At 44.2% G+C, this 15830-nt stretch overlaps 1 long non-coding RNA gene across 2 annotated transcripts in view; it reads left to right on the top strand.

Moving 5' to 3' along the window:
• Positions 1-15830, top strand: part of LOC114898259 — a 53029-nt gene that overhangs the window by 11443 nt on the left and 25756 nt on the right. For both annotated transcript variants that reach the window (XR_003794311.1, XR_003794310.1), the window contains exons 2-4: positions 4961-5124; positions 7620-7802; positions 9464-9675. This is a non-coding gene — a long non-coding RNA (uncharacterized LOC114898259). The remainder of the gene's footprint in view (positions 1-4960; positions 5125-7619; positions 7803-9463; positions 9676-15830) is intronic.

The following is a 15830-nucleotide window of genomic DNA, read 5'->3' as shown; positions in this document are numbered from 1 at the left end:
GGAGAGAAGGATCCTTTAGATAACTGTATCGTTGAGGCCATTTCGCTGGGGTCACCTATTTGGCACTTCTTCTGGTTTTTTGCTACAGAAATAATGATGCCAACCAAAATAAAAATAAGGACATTGGTCATGAAGATTATAATAAAAAGAGTAATTTCCCAAACTGTCCTTTTGTAAAACAAGAATAAGACCCACTGGGTCAAGTTACATGTGGAATGATAATAATGTAATAATAAAATAACAACTACCTTTCAAGTTATTAAAATAATCATTATTATCTCCATTTTACAGATGAAAAAGGATCTCAGGTAAATAGCTCGCTAAGTCGGTATCAAAAACAGACAAAGATCCAAGTCACCTAGCTCCTGGACTAATGCTCATCTCTCTACTGGGCTGCCAACATGTAGTTCTGCACTGACGGGGTGGGCTTTCTCAGAAGCCCTCTGGGAGGGAATAAATCAACAAAACAGTAGACTTCTTTTTCTGATTGGCACATCCAGTAGGAATTTGCTTGCCCATTTACAGAACCCAAATCGAAGACACTGTAAAACAATAACCTTACTTTTTATTGTCTAATTATTAGCAAACAAATTGGTATTAATAAATGAAATGTGGATTTAATATCATGGTGTGTTTCAAAAGGTTCACAGGATCTTTGTGGAATATAGAGGCTCATGAGTTGTCATTTTAAAATGGGCTTCGGTTTACTGGTTTCTGTAGATCTCTTTTCAATGGTTCTTTTAGGCCTCCCTCTCTCCACCCCACCCCCTGCCAAATGTATATTCTTCTGTGGGGATAGAAATCACCTGGTGCTAGGTTAGGTCAAGGTCTTCTTTGGTGTTTACCCACCAGGCTGCCCCCTCCTCAGAGCAACTGCATCTCTGAACCTCAGGGAATAGAGCCCACGTGTCTTTTAAAGGCACCACCCCACCAAGTATTTCTCATCTAAAGTAAAGGTTAAAGATAACAGTTTTACTTTATTTTAAATGTTATCACTATGTTCTCATCGTTATTCTTGCAGGTTGACAAGCCAGTTTAATTTTGTAAGAATGTTTGGCAACAAGGGCCTTCTCCTCCGGGTCCCTCGGTCCTTTTTGACTAGGTTTTCCTGGATTTGGGGGTATTTTGTGGTAGCTACAGAACCAGAAGTGGACAAGGGGCAAGGCTTCTGTAGGCCAGTCTTTCTTTCCATGATAAAAAATGGCAATTGTTGGTTAAATAAGTTTCTTGGAAAATCTCTGCCCAGTTTTTCATTCTCCTCTATCTGCTTGTGGACGAATTGCAATCTGAAATATTTAAGTTATATCACCAATCAAGTGTCTAATTGAAAAAAAATATCCTCCTTCCCCTGCCCAAAGCTTGACCAGGCTGCTATAAATGCAAATTATGAGGCTGGGTGAGACATCGGGGATCATTCCTGCTAGAATTATACTAATACTAATTCTGTATACTAATACTAATACTGTATACTAATATACAGTACATTAGTCCATGTATATTCTAACCTCAGACCCCTTCTCTTGCCACAAAGTGAATGACCATGGGCACTGCTTAGAGCTCTGTTCATTGGGAGGACTTTCTCTTGCCCCTGCCTTTTTCAAGGCCAAGCCTGAGTGAGACTGTCCTGCAGCTGTCATCAACATTCAACTTTCACAGAAATACCCAGCCAATCCATTCATATGCAAGCTTGCGCTTTTTGATCCTCCTTCAGTTAGTTGTTAAGAATCACCCCGGGGCTTTCCTGGTGGCGCAGTGGCTGAGAGTCCGCCTGCCAATGCAGGGGACACGGGTTCGTGCCCCGGGTCCGGGAAGATCCCACATGCCACGGAGCAGCTGGGCCTGTGAGCCATGGCCGCTGGGCCTGCGCGTCCGGAGCCTGTGCTCCACAACAGGAGAGGCCACAACAGTGAGAGGCCCGCGTACCGCAAAAAAAAAAAAAAATCACCCTTCACGCCCCTGGATGTGAGCTGAGGGAGAGGCGTGGATGCAACAGTGATGGGTGTGCGGTGCGGGGGAGCTCTGTTATGTAGCCTGCGTGTGCTCAATCCCAGATGAACCACTTCTCTTTTATGATGAATTATTCGGGGGCCCACTTGGCCTTATGACTTCATGGATATAACAGGATTCAGCTCAAGATGAATAGTCCTAGACTCATGGTCACTTGGTCTCACATGGTCAAGCATTTCTTCCAGGGCCCAGTACCACACCTGGAGTTGTTTTTTAAAAAGGCATATAATCATCTACTGCAAATTGCATGGCCTTGATCCATGTGACTCTCCTTCTAGGGCTTTCCACACATTCCAAATGGCACCTTTCCTTACCAAGGATGCCTCTAACACCGCTGGGTCTGCTGGGTCATATGGTCCAAGTGGCAGAAATGCTTGTATTGCTGCCTGGACCTGCCACTGGGCTTTTGTCTGCTCTGAGCCTCACTCAGATCTGGCATCCTTTATGTCCTCCATTCCTAGGAGTGGAATATGCTGCCTCTGGAACCCCAAAAGGCCCCCTGGGTGTTGTGCTTCCTTTTTTATAGTAGGAGGTATGTGATGCAATAATTTATATTTTATTTTGAAAGGGATTTCCCAGCACACTCCTTACTACTAGACCTCCAAAAATTGTACAGAAGTGACAGGAACCTGAATCTACATAGGGTTTATTTTCTACTCTCTAAAGTGCACGTGTGCTAGCCATCTGTTGCTCATCCAGCCTGATTAACATAATATCATCAATATAATGGATCAGTACTATAGAATGTCCAGACAGTAGAGCTGTCTTTGGACTTTGTTAGGACAAAAGTCAGGAGAGTTAACATAGCCCTGGAGCAACATGAAAACTGCTTCCGATCCTCTTTTTTAAATGGGATTAAAAAGAATGCATTTACCAAATCAATGACGATATACCATGAACCTGAGGCTGTATATTAGCCTGTTCTAGCAAAAAGACCTAATCTGGAACAGCAGCTGTGCTGTAATCAGGCTACTCCTTATCTGAGTTTGTAATCATCTGCAGTCACCCTCCAGGATTCATCCAGTTTTTGCGGTGGCCAGACTGGTGACTCACATGGAGATATTCTAGGAACCACTGCTCCTGAATCCTTTGGACACTTAAGGATGGCACTTATCTCTGCCATCCCCCCTGGGATGCAATAGTGGTTTTTAAAATTTTATTTACTATCTCGGGAAGAGGCAGTTTCATATACTTCCACTTGGCCTTCTCCACTATAATAACTCTTACCCCATAAGCTAAGGACCCAATGTGGGAGTTGGACCAAGTATGTCAATCCTAATTTTACACTTAAGGGTTAAGGAGGTGACAACAGGTGGGTCTGCACACTCAGTGGGCCTACTCTAAGCAGAACTTTGGCTAGGACTGTGTTGAATATCTGACCTCAGGTGCCCTCCAGAAGGGCCACAATTACACTGCAGGTCTCTGCATAGCAATGTCAATTCAGACCCTGTGCCCAGGACACAGTTACTCAAATAAATAGCTATAGATCCTTTTGGAAAAGGACTAGAGAAATACCCTGTTCACTTGTCATGGTGTTGCAGCGTCCTCCAGATTGTTGCCTGGAGACCCAGCCACCTCATCAGACAGTGTGTTCCAGGTCTGAAAACTGGATCCTATCTAGGCGCTGTGCAAGGAGTGGAGACTTAGTATTGGGATGACCACCCTCCTCTCATACACAATCTGCCAATCACCCATGCTAGATTTTTTCTGCTAATACAGTCTGAGTAATATCCTTGTCAACTTTCCATCTCTTTTCTCCTAGGACCCCCATGTTCTGTTAACTGTTGCCATAACTCTCTGTGGATCAGGCCTCCTTGGCCGCCACTCTGACCTCATCAGTCTTTTTAATAATTACAAACTTTTAACTTTGGCAGTTAAATGCTGTCTCCTGACCTTTATTATTTCAATGTCCCATCATCCCTACTGCTATGAGCAAGCCAAGGTCTGTAACAGTTTCTGCTACCATCAGCCCCTGGCCTTCAGAGGAGGTCCACTGTTTAACTTTCCCCTAGCACATCCCAATGGCCTTGTGGAATGGTGTGTCCTTTGGGCATTCCTCTGAAACATAAGCATTCAGTGGATCATCCAGCCATACCTACTATACTCACTGTCACATGACCAGCCCCATAGCCTTTTCTTTAATATTTATTTATTTGTTTATATATTTTGGCTGTGCCAGGTCTTAGTTGTGGCATGAGGGATCTTCACTGAGGCATGCGGGATCTTTTTTTAGTTGCAGCATGTGGGCTTCTCAGTTGCGGCATGCATGCGGGATCTAGTTCCCTACCAGGGATTGAACCTGGGCCCCTTACATTGAGAGCGTGGAGCTAAACCCACTGGACCACCAGGGAAGTCCCCCCCCCACCATAGTGTTTTGATCCCTTCCTCTACTATCTGCCACTACAATTCTAGCATTTCAATTTCTCTCAATGTGTACCATCACTTTTTCTTTATGCTTCTAGGAGCCATCCGAGTAGCAAGTTCACACTATCTCCTGGGTTCCTTGCCAGGGTGTTCAGTCTTGTATCTCAGGAGGCTTCCCTCAATCCTATAAACCCTTCCTTATCTGTATATTTCAGCTCCCTTGATCAAACACCCACAGAACTTAATTACACATATGGTCCCTTGGCTTCTACCAGTATCTTCTGTTCAGTTTTTCCAACTCCTTGGAGGCATAGGCTGTCTCCTTCCTCATCAGGCCTGGTACATTTCCAGCTGTGCTATCCTGTGACTCAAACCTAGAGGCCATGAGGGAGGTAGGGATGGGTCCTGTGGAGGGACGATCCACCCACATGTCCCCACATGCACTGTGCTAGGGTCTCAGGTTTTTCCAACCAGTGCCCTGAACTTGGCATAGCAGATCTGCCTCGGTTGGGCATTTAACTATCTTTGAAGTTCAGGCACTCTTAAGTCATGGGCTTGGTCCTTGTCTTTCTCCATTCTTCCTCTGCAGGGCAACCAAAGAGGCCATCTGGCTTCCACACCTGGCTTTCAATTGCCTGTGACTCTTCATCTGATCTTCATCTTCATGCAGAGCACCAGTGGCGCTTAGTAATAACCATCCGACAATATCATCCTTCCCTCCACACACTGCAAACACCTGGAGTATCTACACAGGTTAGTGCATCCCCTGCCACCAGTACACCTTCCCAATTCACAGAAGTTAAAGTTTGAACGAGTGAATAACCACCTCATGCAGGGGGGCTGTCTGTGCTTCACTCACCACCAGTGACAAGTTTGCCAACCAGGCAGTGAGGGGTCCAGCCAGTGAAATCTCATTTCACACCCTTGCCTTTTTGGCATCCATACTCGAAGGTTGGGTTCTTTGGACAATGTTAAGATGGAGTTTAGGGTGCAGATATTTTTGGGGTTCAACACCTGTGAGAGGATGGGAGGAAGAAGCAGAGCTGGGCGGAGGAAGCAGTCAACCTGCAGCGTAGATCTGACAGAACCTGGGCTGACCTGGGCAGGGAGATCTGGGGTGAGCGTTGCCCACTGTGGTCATCGTGCAGGGGGCTGAAGTGCTGGGCTTTTCTACCCCTCCTCACTCAGTCACCCCTGAGAAGGGTGTGCCTCAGGTGAGGTGGATCTTGGCCGCTGAGGCCACTCTGAAGGAGCTGACAGTGAGAGGCTGTCTGCTGGTCAGTCGCGTGCCCTTCGGCTGGGTCCTTCCTTGGCAGGAGAGATGTGCTCCCACATCCACTGCTCCTCCACACTGTAAAGTGGGGATGGTAGAGTTGGGCCAATTTACTCATGTGATCATAAGGACCAGATAAGGCAGGTGAAAGTATTACACAATGCCAGCATTTTTATGGGAATATTGTTACTTTGGATGTTACTTAGAAATATATTGGCCATAGGTAGGGACTTGAAATTTTAAATTTTATTCGAACCTTTTTAAAAAAAATTTTATATTAGAGTATAGTTGATTAACAATGTTGTGTTAGTTTCAGGTGTACAGCAAAGTGATTCAGTTATATATATACATGTATCTATTCTTTTTCAAAATTTTTTCCCATTTAGGTTATTACAGAGTATCGAGCAGCTTCCCTGTGCTATATAGTAGGTCCTTGTTGGTTATGTATTTTAAACATAGCAGGGCGTACATGTCAATCCCAAACTCCCAATGCATCCCTCACTTATTCTGACCTTTTTATGATGATGGTGTTACTTATAAGAAGATTTTACCTTAAAACACCAAAAAAAGCAACTTTTAATAATAATCCTAGGGATATGGGGGGTGGGGGGTGAGATGAATTGGGAGGTTGGGATTGACTTATATATACTAATATGTATAAAATAGATAACTAATAAGAACCTGCTGTATAGCACAGGGAACTCTCCTTCACTTTGCTGTACAGTAGAAACTAACAGAACATTGTAAAACGACTATACTCCAATTTAAAAAAAAAAATAACCCTAGGGATAATAGATGCTCATTGGAAAATATCTGGTCTGGGACTTCCCTGGTGACGCAGTAGTCAAGAATCCACCTGCCAGTGCAGGAGATATGTGTTCTATCCCTGATCTGGGAAGATCCCACGTGCCGCGGAGCAACTAAGCCCGTGCGCCACAACTACTGAGCCTGCGCTCTAGAGCCTGCGAGCCACAACTACTGAAGCCCACACGCCTAGAGCCCGTGCTCCGCAACAAGAGAAGCCACAGCAAGGAGAAGGCTGCACACCACAATGAAGAGTAGCCCCTGCTCGCCATAACTGGAGAAAGCCTGCATGCAGCAGTGAAGACCTAACACAGACAAAAATAAATAAAATTTTAAAAGACAAAAGAAAATATCTGGTCAGCCTGGAAAAAAATCTACGTGGCCAAAGTTTCTTGTGTGTTTTTATGTTCTGGGTGGTGTTGATGGTGGTAGGGAGAGTTGCTACTTAGTATTTTCCCCAGGAGAGGTAGTGATAAAATCCCTGCATTCCCACCCCTGCCCAGCTGAAGTTGAGCAGCCCCTCTCATCTTAAATAAATGAGTCACTCCCAGGCTTTGGAAAAAGGTCTTTTGAATACACCTTTAATTTTATTGACTGTGTTATACATCTATTAAAGAAATGCTCACCTTTAGAACTTGATTGTAAATTTAAAAAGAGTGGTCAGAATGGCTCAATCACCAAGTCAGCTATGGGCAGTGGGGAGCTGGGAGGAGAGCATCCATTTAGAAATAACCATATCTGAGCTTAGAAAGACATATTAAGTGTTTTGAGCTTACATAGCATCAATTGCATTTTATAAATCAGTTATGTGATACCTTCCATCCAAATTAGGAGCAGAGTAGGAACCCTCTCACCCTGGCCACAACCAGGCTGGGGGGCCTTATCGCATGGCCAGTGGGCGAGTCAGATGATAATCTTCACCTGATCATAATGCTGGGACCCCAGTCCTGGTCTCCTGACTGGCAGGCCCTGTTCCAGGCTGTAATCCACCCAGCCTCTGACAATACCCAGCTCTGCTCTTCACGTTTTCAGCCTAGGGAGGAGTTCCCCTTCAGGCAAGAGAAGTAGCAGAGGGGGGTTTTAGAATCCTAGGTTGGTGATGGTTGGTCCAGGGCCCATCACTGATCTCTGGTCATATTTTGGCCTGCTTCTCTTTCTTCCTCCAAATTAGGTTGACCTGCCAACTTGCTTGAAGAAGTCATCCACTGGGTTCATTAGATGCTATCTCTAAGGAAGCCACTGTGCCTGGCCTGGTGGTTTTGGTGTATGTAAGACAGAGGCAAACCATCCTAGAATTTCCAGTGTCCCAAGGTGTGCACCAGAGGATCAGATGTGACCGAAAACAAAAGATAGGGTATGGTATTTGGGCATGTGCCTGGGTGGATTTGGATGGGTCAGAGCATTCAGCCTGGGGCCGGTCTTTCTGTGCTGGCTTTAACACAGTGCTTTCAGCAAACCCTGGCAGTGAAGCCTGGCCATTTCTAAGAATGGACCTTGCTGTATCAGGAGACAGCACTTGCCAGAGATGTGGCAGAGAAAGCTTCTTTCTTTCTTTTCTTTCTTTCTTTCTCTGTCTGTCTTGTTCTCGCTCGCTCTCTCTCTCCCTTTTTCTTAATAACAAGTGATGTAACTTTTAGAAGTCTGGGGCTTGGGGCCAGTGTCTTCATCCCAGAACTCACATTTGTGTGTGATCAGTTAGCTAAATCATCCAGAAAAGCACAAGAGCCATCACAGGGCCCCATGCTGAGTCTTCCACAGAAGTCAGCTCTGATCTATGACTCAGCCTGCTTGCCCTTCCTCTTGGAAGCAGCTCTCGTTTTCCTCAAGAAAACAGACCACTATGCCTCCCCTCTCACGTGACCGCCCCAGGACTCCATAGCAGCATCTTACCACGAGCCAGCACATTATAGTGCTTGCAGACAAAGCCTTGCTTTATGACTTTCACTGCTAGTTTTAACTGCTGGGCTCCCTGGGTGCTTAGAACCGTTAGAATCAAAAGTATCTCAACATACAGCACCATGGCCGCAGGCTTGGCTGGAGTCTAACGGTCGTGCCCTGCGGTTATTTTGCCAGTTATGGGTGAACCTCAAACAGTTAAGAACTGCGACTCCATTTCAGTTACCTCCCCAGTAACTCGAATGCTTCTCTTTACCTCATGAGTCTGCAGAAGAAGACGGGCAAGTGTTCAAGAACAGACTGTCTCATGAGATTTCCTGTACTTCCTGCTGCTGCTGCCCAGGCCACACATCCCCCAGAAAGTCTTTCTCATGATAGGTCAGCGCTTCTGCTGCCAGTTGTGGTAGAGGCCAGTTGTAAGGAGGGGCATGAAAAGGCAAAATAATGAGGAAGAAATGCACCCTCTACCTTTTTTCGGAGGGGGAGGGTACAGGGGAAGGAGGTGATGACTTGAAAAATTTACATGTAAGCTCATGTAAAGTTTGCAAGGAAGGCGTAGAGTGGGTTGGAAGAGGCCCAAGCCACTGTGGAATTAGCCACATGGGCGTGCAGCTCTCTCAATCAGACATCTTCGTGGTAGAGTATTGCAAGAACTAATACCCAGATTCTTTCCCTGCTTTCACCCAGCTCCTCCTTCATGAGCTCCTTGTACAGCTCATTGAGTACAATTATTCAAGAGGGAATCAGCAAGTTCAGGGCGACAGGGAACATTGACAGGATTGTGGTCATCACAGGCAGAAGGCCCCGATCACCTTGGAGGGAGAAGATGCTTGCAATGTCAGTGGTGTATCCCCACGCCCAGAAAAGTGCCTGGCACCTAATCAGCACTCAGGAAATATTTATGGAGGAAGTGAATGGAGGCAAATTTGACTCAGGTTAGCATTACTTTTAGAGAAAGATAGTTATTTTAAAGCAAAACAGATATGCTACTTTATTGCCTGTAGAATGGTCTCAGGCCTTTGTCTTTGTCCCCTATCCTGGAGAGAATCTGTAAGTGACTCTTCCCTGCCCCACCCCCCATCATACACCCACTCTGAGTGCTTACCTTTTTTTTTTTAGATGATCGTTTAACAGGGAAGAACATGCTACCACAACGTGACGAGATCCCTGGCCTGTGTATCTTCTCAAAACCTCAAGTCTGGTTTAGCCAAGAGCTAGAGATGACCAGGGGACAGTGGTCAGCCTGGGATGGCTCTGCCACACCTGGAATCACCGCTGAGTGAAGGGCCTGTGGAGACCACAACACTCTGAGAAGTCCACAGCAATTCCAGGTAACTTTTGAGGGAAATTCCTGACATTCCCAGTTCTTTTTGTCCCTTTACTCCACAGAGTTTATGGAATTAATGTACACTTTCTTGGAACTGACTGCTGTGGCCTTTTAGGTATCTGGGATCTGAAATACATTTCCTGTTTTCATCGGGACCCATCTTATATCTCTTGAGGTGGCCTCAGGTAAAAATTCCTGGTGGCATCCCTCCCTCTCTTTCTTCTTTCCTTCTTAGAGAGGTGGCTAACGAATAGTAGTCCCTTCCAAACCCATAGCCTCACGCTAAAATCCAAGGAGCAGAAAGTCAAAGACAGGGGCGACAGCCTCTAAGTTCAGCTGGATAGATAAAAATCCATCCCGTTCTGAAGATTCCGTGAAGGAGATGTTGCTACCCCCTCCCTCCACCATTGTTTTTGTGTGTATGCACTGTCCGCCCATCTTCATCCAAAACAAGACAGGAAGTGACTCACCCAAAACATAACATAAACCAGAACTAGCTACAATAAGAAGTATTAGAAAGAAAAAGGACACACAAGAGTTGGGCACGAGATGGTGCCGTGAATGAAGTTAATACGCAACTCAGGCTCCGAGGCACTCACCAAAGGTCACAAATCTGGCCCAAAGCTGTTGAACAGGAGATGAGAACAGGAAGTGGGTTAAGATATCCGTTCATGGGACCCAGAGATACACACGGCAGAGCAGTCCAGGTGTGTTTCTCAGCTCCGGCAACTTCCTCTTCACCTAGGAAGCCCAATGCCCAGGTCCTTCTGGGCCTTCAATCTCAGCAGCTCCCAACCCCCTGCTTCCTCACCACACGTCAGCCACCCTGGTCTCCTTTTTGTTCCTTGAACACACCAAGGTCATTCCTGACTCGAGAACTTTGCACCTGTTTTTCCTCTTTCCTCAGATCTTCACACATCTGCCTTGTTCTCGTCATTCAGGCCTCAGCCTAAAGTCCCATCCTCGGAGAAGTGATTTCTAACTGCCCACTTGAAAGCGGCTCCTCTTCCCCTAAGCCCAATGTGAGATTGCTTCACCCTGCTTGTTTTTTTCTCATAGCCCCTAATCACTACATGAAAAATTTTAACTCACTTATTTGATATGTTTACTGTGTGTCTCTCCCATTACAGAAAATCATGAGCACAAGACCTGGCCTGCACCTCTTAGGACAGAGTCTGGCACTTAGGAGGAGCCTCAGTGAATATTGGTTGAATAATTGAGCTTATACTAAAACTAAGAAAAGCTTTTTCTGAAGGGTCCTCATAAAAGGGACACTGAGCAATATGATGGGCATATCCTTAGCAGCATCCTTACAGCAGTCACTGCAAGGAGTCTCCACAGACTCTTATTTAGTGTCAGGTCAGCTCGGGCAGGGGACAAGGGGAACTTACCATGAATAGTTTTATCTGCACTTGCGTCCAGTTCCCCTTTCTGTCCGACAGCATTCTTGCTTGCTGCAACCAAAGGCCATTATGCCATCCTCAATAGATTCAGATAGAAATTTGCCACCATTGTCTGCCTCAAAAAAAAAGAAAATCATTTTTATAGATGTGAAAAATTCCACTGGGCTTCCCTGGTGGCGCAGTGGTTGAGAGTCCGCCTGCTGATGCAGGGGACACGGGTTCATGCCCCGGTCTGGGAGGATCCCACATGCCGCGGAGCGGCTGGGCCCGTGAGCCATGGCCGCTGAGCCTGCGCATCCGGAGCCTGTGCTCTGCAACGGGAGAGGCTGCAACAGTGAGAGGCCCGCATACCGCAAAGAAAAAAAAAAAATTCCACCAATTTGCATTATTTGGAAGGAAACTCTGTGGATTAATAAAAAGGTGGTATTTTGGAATATATTTGGTTTTGTTGCTGCTGTTTTGGTTTTTTTTCTTGGCCACACCATGGCATGCAGGATCTTAGTTCCCCAACCATGATCGAACCCATGCCCCCTGCAGTGGAAGCACGGAGTCTTAACCACTGGACCGCCAGGGAAGTCCCTGGAATATATTTGAAATAAATTATTTATTATGATTGAATAGACACATTGGCACAGTTGCTAATACAAAGGGCTAGACACCTTTACGAGCTCCATTTTACAGAAAGTTATAAAAAGCAAAGCTTGACTTTGCCACGAGCTGGCAACTATTTACACAGAATTTACGTTGTACTAGGTATCATAAATACTGTGGTGATGATTTAAAGTATACAGGAGGACGTGCATAGACTATATGCAAATACTACCCCATGTTATGTAAGGGACTTGAGCATCCTTGGATATTGCTATGAGTGGGGGTCCTGGAACCAATCCTCTGCGGATAATGAGGGATGACTGTAATAGAGTTCAGTAATAATACCAGAGTTTAAATAACAAAATAAACTGGAAATTTTCATATAAGAATGTAACGCAATCTTGGACTTCCCTGGTGACGCAGTGGTTAAGAACCTGCCTGCCAGTGCAGGGGACACGGGTTTGAGCCCTGGTCCGGGAAGATCCCACATGCCACAGAGCAACTAAGGCTGTGTACCACAACTACTGAGCCTGCACTCTAGAGCCCATGAGTCACAACTACTGAGCCTGCGTGCCACAACTACTGAAGCTCGTGCACGCCTAGAGCCCGTGCTCTGCAACAAGAGAAGCCACTGCAATGAGAAGCCCGCGCACCTCAACGAAGAGTAGCCCCCGCTCGCCGCAACTAGAGAAAGCCCGTGCACAACAACAAAGACCCAATGCAGCCAAAAATAAATTAATTAATAAATTAATTAAAAGAATGTAATGCAGTCTTAAGGATTTTCTAGAGACTTAGTGGACAGTGTCTGGTAACTGCAACATGGCCATGGAAGGGTATGCTTTTGTAGATTTCCTGGACCTAGCAGATACAGCAAGTCTCGAGTATCCATGAAGTCAAAGATGAAAGCCCAAAGGGGACCATCTGGGGAAGTCTAAAGACAAGGATAACCAGTAGTAGCAACATGGCTGGACTGAGAATGATGCTATTCTAACACAGGATAGAAAATATAGATGTGATGAGGAATTATTTTCAGTTATCCGGAAATCTACTGTAAGCCTCATTCTTTTTCTTAAAACAGAACTCCTCTGAACTCTTGCACATGAGGAAGCAATAAAGGAACTGCTATTCTAGACTTAATTTTGATCAACAAGTAAAAAAGTCATCAGGATTGCAGAGATGAGGGAAAATTTAGGGGAAAATAACCATGAAGAGGCAAACAAGTAAATGGTGAGTTGCATATTCCCAACTTCTGGAGAGCAAATTAAAGTTCAGAGAAAAAAGAACACTGGTCCCGTGTCAGAAATTGATTTAACAAAATGGACTGAACACATACAAAATTGACTGATAATTACTAGGCACTCTATAGCTAGAATACAGCATTGGATAAAGCAAAGTTCCTGTCCTCATGGAACTTGCAGTATAGTCAGGGGAGAGAGGAATAAAATACAAATATATAAATAAGTATATAATTTAAAAGTAGTTTGAGCAAGCTCTTTGGAGAAATGGCTGATTCTAGAACTAGGGCAAGAAATATACAAAATAAGCTTGAAACATCTTATAGTGTCAGGAAGTAAGGAAGTGCTCAAAAACAAAAAAACCCACACTAATGGGGGTGTGTCAAAGGGACACAGAAGCAAACTGAAAGCATTCCCAATGGCCAGAACTGGAATAAATTAAGCAACAAAACAAAGCAGTACTGAATTATAACCCAAGGTGTAAAATGAATATCTCTGAGTTCACACTGATATAAATAAATGATTCAACAAACAAATAAATGGAGAAGAGGTGACTCTTCCATGAAGAAGAATTCCAAATAATTTATGTAAATAATCCTTCCTCAAGGAGGTGGACCATAACTCCCACCCCATAAGTGTGGGCTCCACATCGTGTCTTCCTCCAAAGGCACAAGGCAGAATAGCAGAGTGTGCCCTCTCCAGCCGGCCTGCCCATGTCTCATCCTGGCTCTTCCACATAATAGCTGTGTGCCCTTGGGGAAGTCACTTAACCTCTCTGTGTCAGAAATTCCTCATCTATACGATGTAGATCATACTAGAACCTGCCTCAGAGGGTTGTTGTGAGGATTAAATGAGTTAGTACATTTAAAGCACTAACAGGGCTTCCCTGGTGGTGCAGTGGTTGAGAGTCCACCTGCCGATGCAGGGGACACGCGTTCGTGCCCCGGTCCGGGAAGATCCCACATGCCGTGGAGTGGCTGGGCCCGTGAGCCATGGCCGCTGAGCCTGCGCATCCAGAGCCTGTGCTCCGCAACGGGAGAGGCCACAGCAGTGAGAGGCCCGTGTACCGCCAAAAAAAAAAAAAAAAAAAGCACTAACATTCTTGGCATACAATAAGTGCTGTATATGTAAATAAGTATTTAGCCACTGGAGGTGTTGAGCAGAGTAGTGTTAATGGCTCAGTTTAGTTCTTTAAGGGATCTCTCTGTGTTTTCTGTGGAGAATAGACTCTAGGGTGGCAAGCGTGGGACTGAGAGGTCAGTTAGGAGGCCACAGTGGTGGCCAGAGTGATGGCGGCTTAGACCAAGGTGGTCATAATGCGTGTGAAAAGAAACAGCTTCAAGATAAATTTTTAAAGTAAAATTGATAGGATTTGCGAATGAATTGGATATAGGGTATAAGTGAAGGAGAGGAGCAACAATGTCTCCAAGAATTTTAGTTTGAGTAATTGAGTGAGTGGTTGTACCATTTTACTGATATAGGATGCTGAGAGAGGAGGGTTGGTTTTCTGTTTTGTTTTTGGTTTTGTTTTGTTTTTATTGGTTGGTTGGTTGGTTTTTTGTCAGGGGAGGTATTAAGAAATGTTAAGAGAGGAAAGTGAAGTGAGAAGTTCTAAAAAATTCAACTCTGACAATATAAATTATTCCAATACAGGAGAAAGAGGACGGCATCTGAAGAAACTTATGTAGTTACAGTGTTTGTTATTTGATGAACTTCGATTTTTTAGGTCAAAAAAATAGCTAGAATGGCAAAGAACTATGCCCACACGTTGCACCAATATCAGTTTCCTGGTTTTGTTATTATAGTTAAGTAAGCAGGAACCATTGGGTGAAACTGGAGGAACGGTACTTGGGATCTCTTTGTACTATCTTTGCAATTTCCTGAGAATCTATCATTATTTCAAAATAAAAATTTTAAAAATTACTCTTGTTTAAGAGAAAGAAATAACAGCAGATATTTTAGAGGTTTTAGTTGACTACAAGATATTATGAATCAATACTGTGATGTGGTTGACAAACTAACGTTGATGTGGCTAGGATTTATAGAAGTTAAAAAAATTCCAAAGAGGGACTGTAGAAGTACCACTTTATTTTGTCCAGGTCAATCCACGTGCGAAGTAGTAAATTCAATTCTTGATGCCACACTCGCAGATTAACCGGCACGTTGAATGACAACTAGACACAATACCCAGAATAGGGCAGCCCTGTCATATAAGAAATAGTTGGAAGGAAGCTAAGATATTTACCCAAGAAAATTGCAGACTTCCGTGAGAAAGTCTTCAGATACTTGACAGGCTGTCATTTGATAATCCAATTTAGAAGAGCCTTTGACATCCCTTTAGCTAAAATAAACTTACACTTTCTCTTCACAAAATGCCAGAAGTATTTTTAAAGAACACTTAGAGAAACTGTTTTAGCTGTGTTAAAATTTCTGATTTTTTTGAAAACAACTGAAGCTGAATAAACCTGGAACATCAAAATGTTCTCCCAACTGAATCTAAACTGTTATTTCATTCGGTTTGAAACTGTTACTAATTTTAAGGAATCTCTGCTTTATTACCACCACCTTCAACCATTTCTTCCTGCAACTGTCTCAAGAGCTATTAAGATATGAGACCTATTACTCGGAGGTCTGTCAGCTTTTCAGATGGAACCAAGAAGTTTTATATTAAATATTTGCTTTGACTAGCAGAGATGGGAGTACAGCACTTTTCCTATTTCTCCTGATCTATGGATGGAAAGGAAGATGGATTTAATACTGTAAAGTTAATATTGCTACCTCTTAATATTATTTTATATTATACACTGCAATGAAGTTTAGACAGAAATTTAAAAAGAAAGAAATCACTTGGCAGTTTGCTGTAATAAAAGGCTATAAAAATATGATAATAAACCCAATGAAAAGAATCTTACAGATACTGATCTTCATAT

Source organism: Monodon monoceros, unplaced genomic scaffold (genome assembly GCF_005190385.1).
Source record: "Monodon monoceros isolate NGI ecotype Baffin Bay Population unplaced genomic scaffold, NGI_Narwhal_1 Super_Scaffold_18, whole genome shotgun sequence".
Taxonomy (NCBI): Eukaryota; Metazoa; Chordata; class Mammalia; order Artiodactyla; family Monodontidae; genus Monodon; species Monodon monoceros.
Note: the sequence above shows the minus strand (reverse complement) of the source record. Positions and strands in the feature narration are given on the sequence as shown.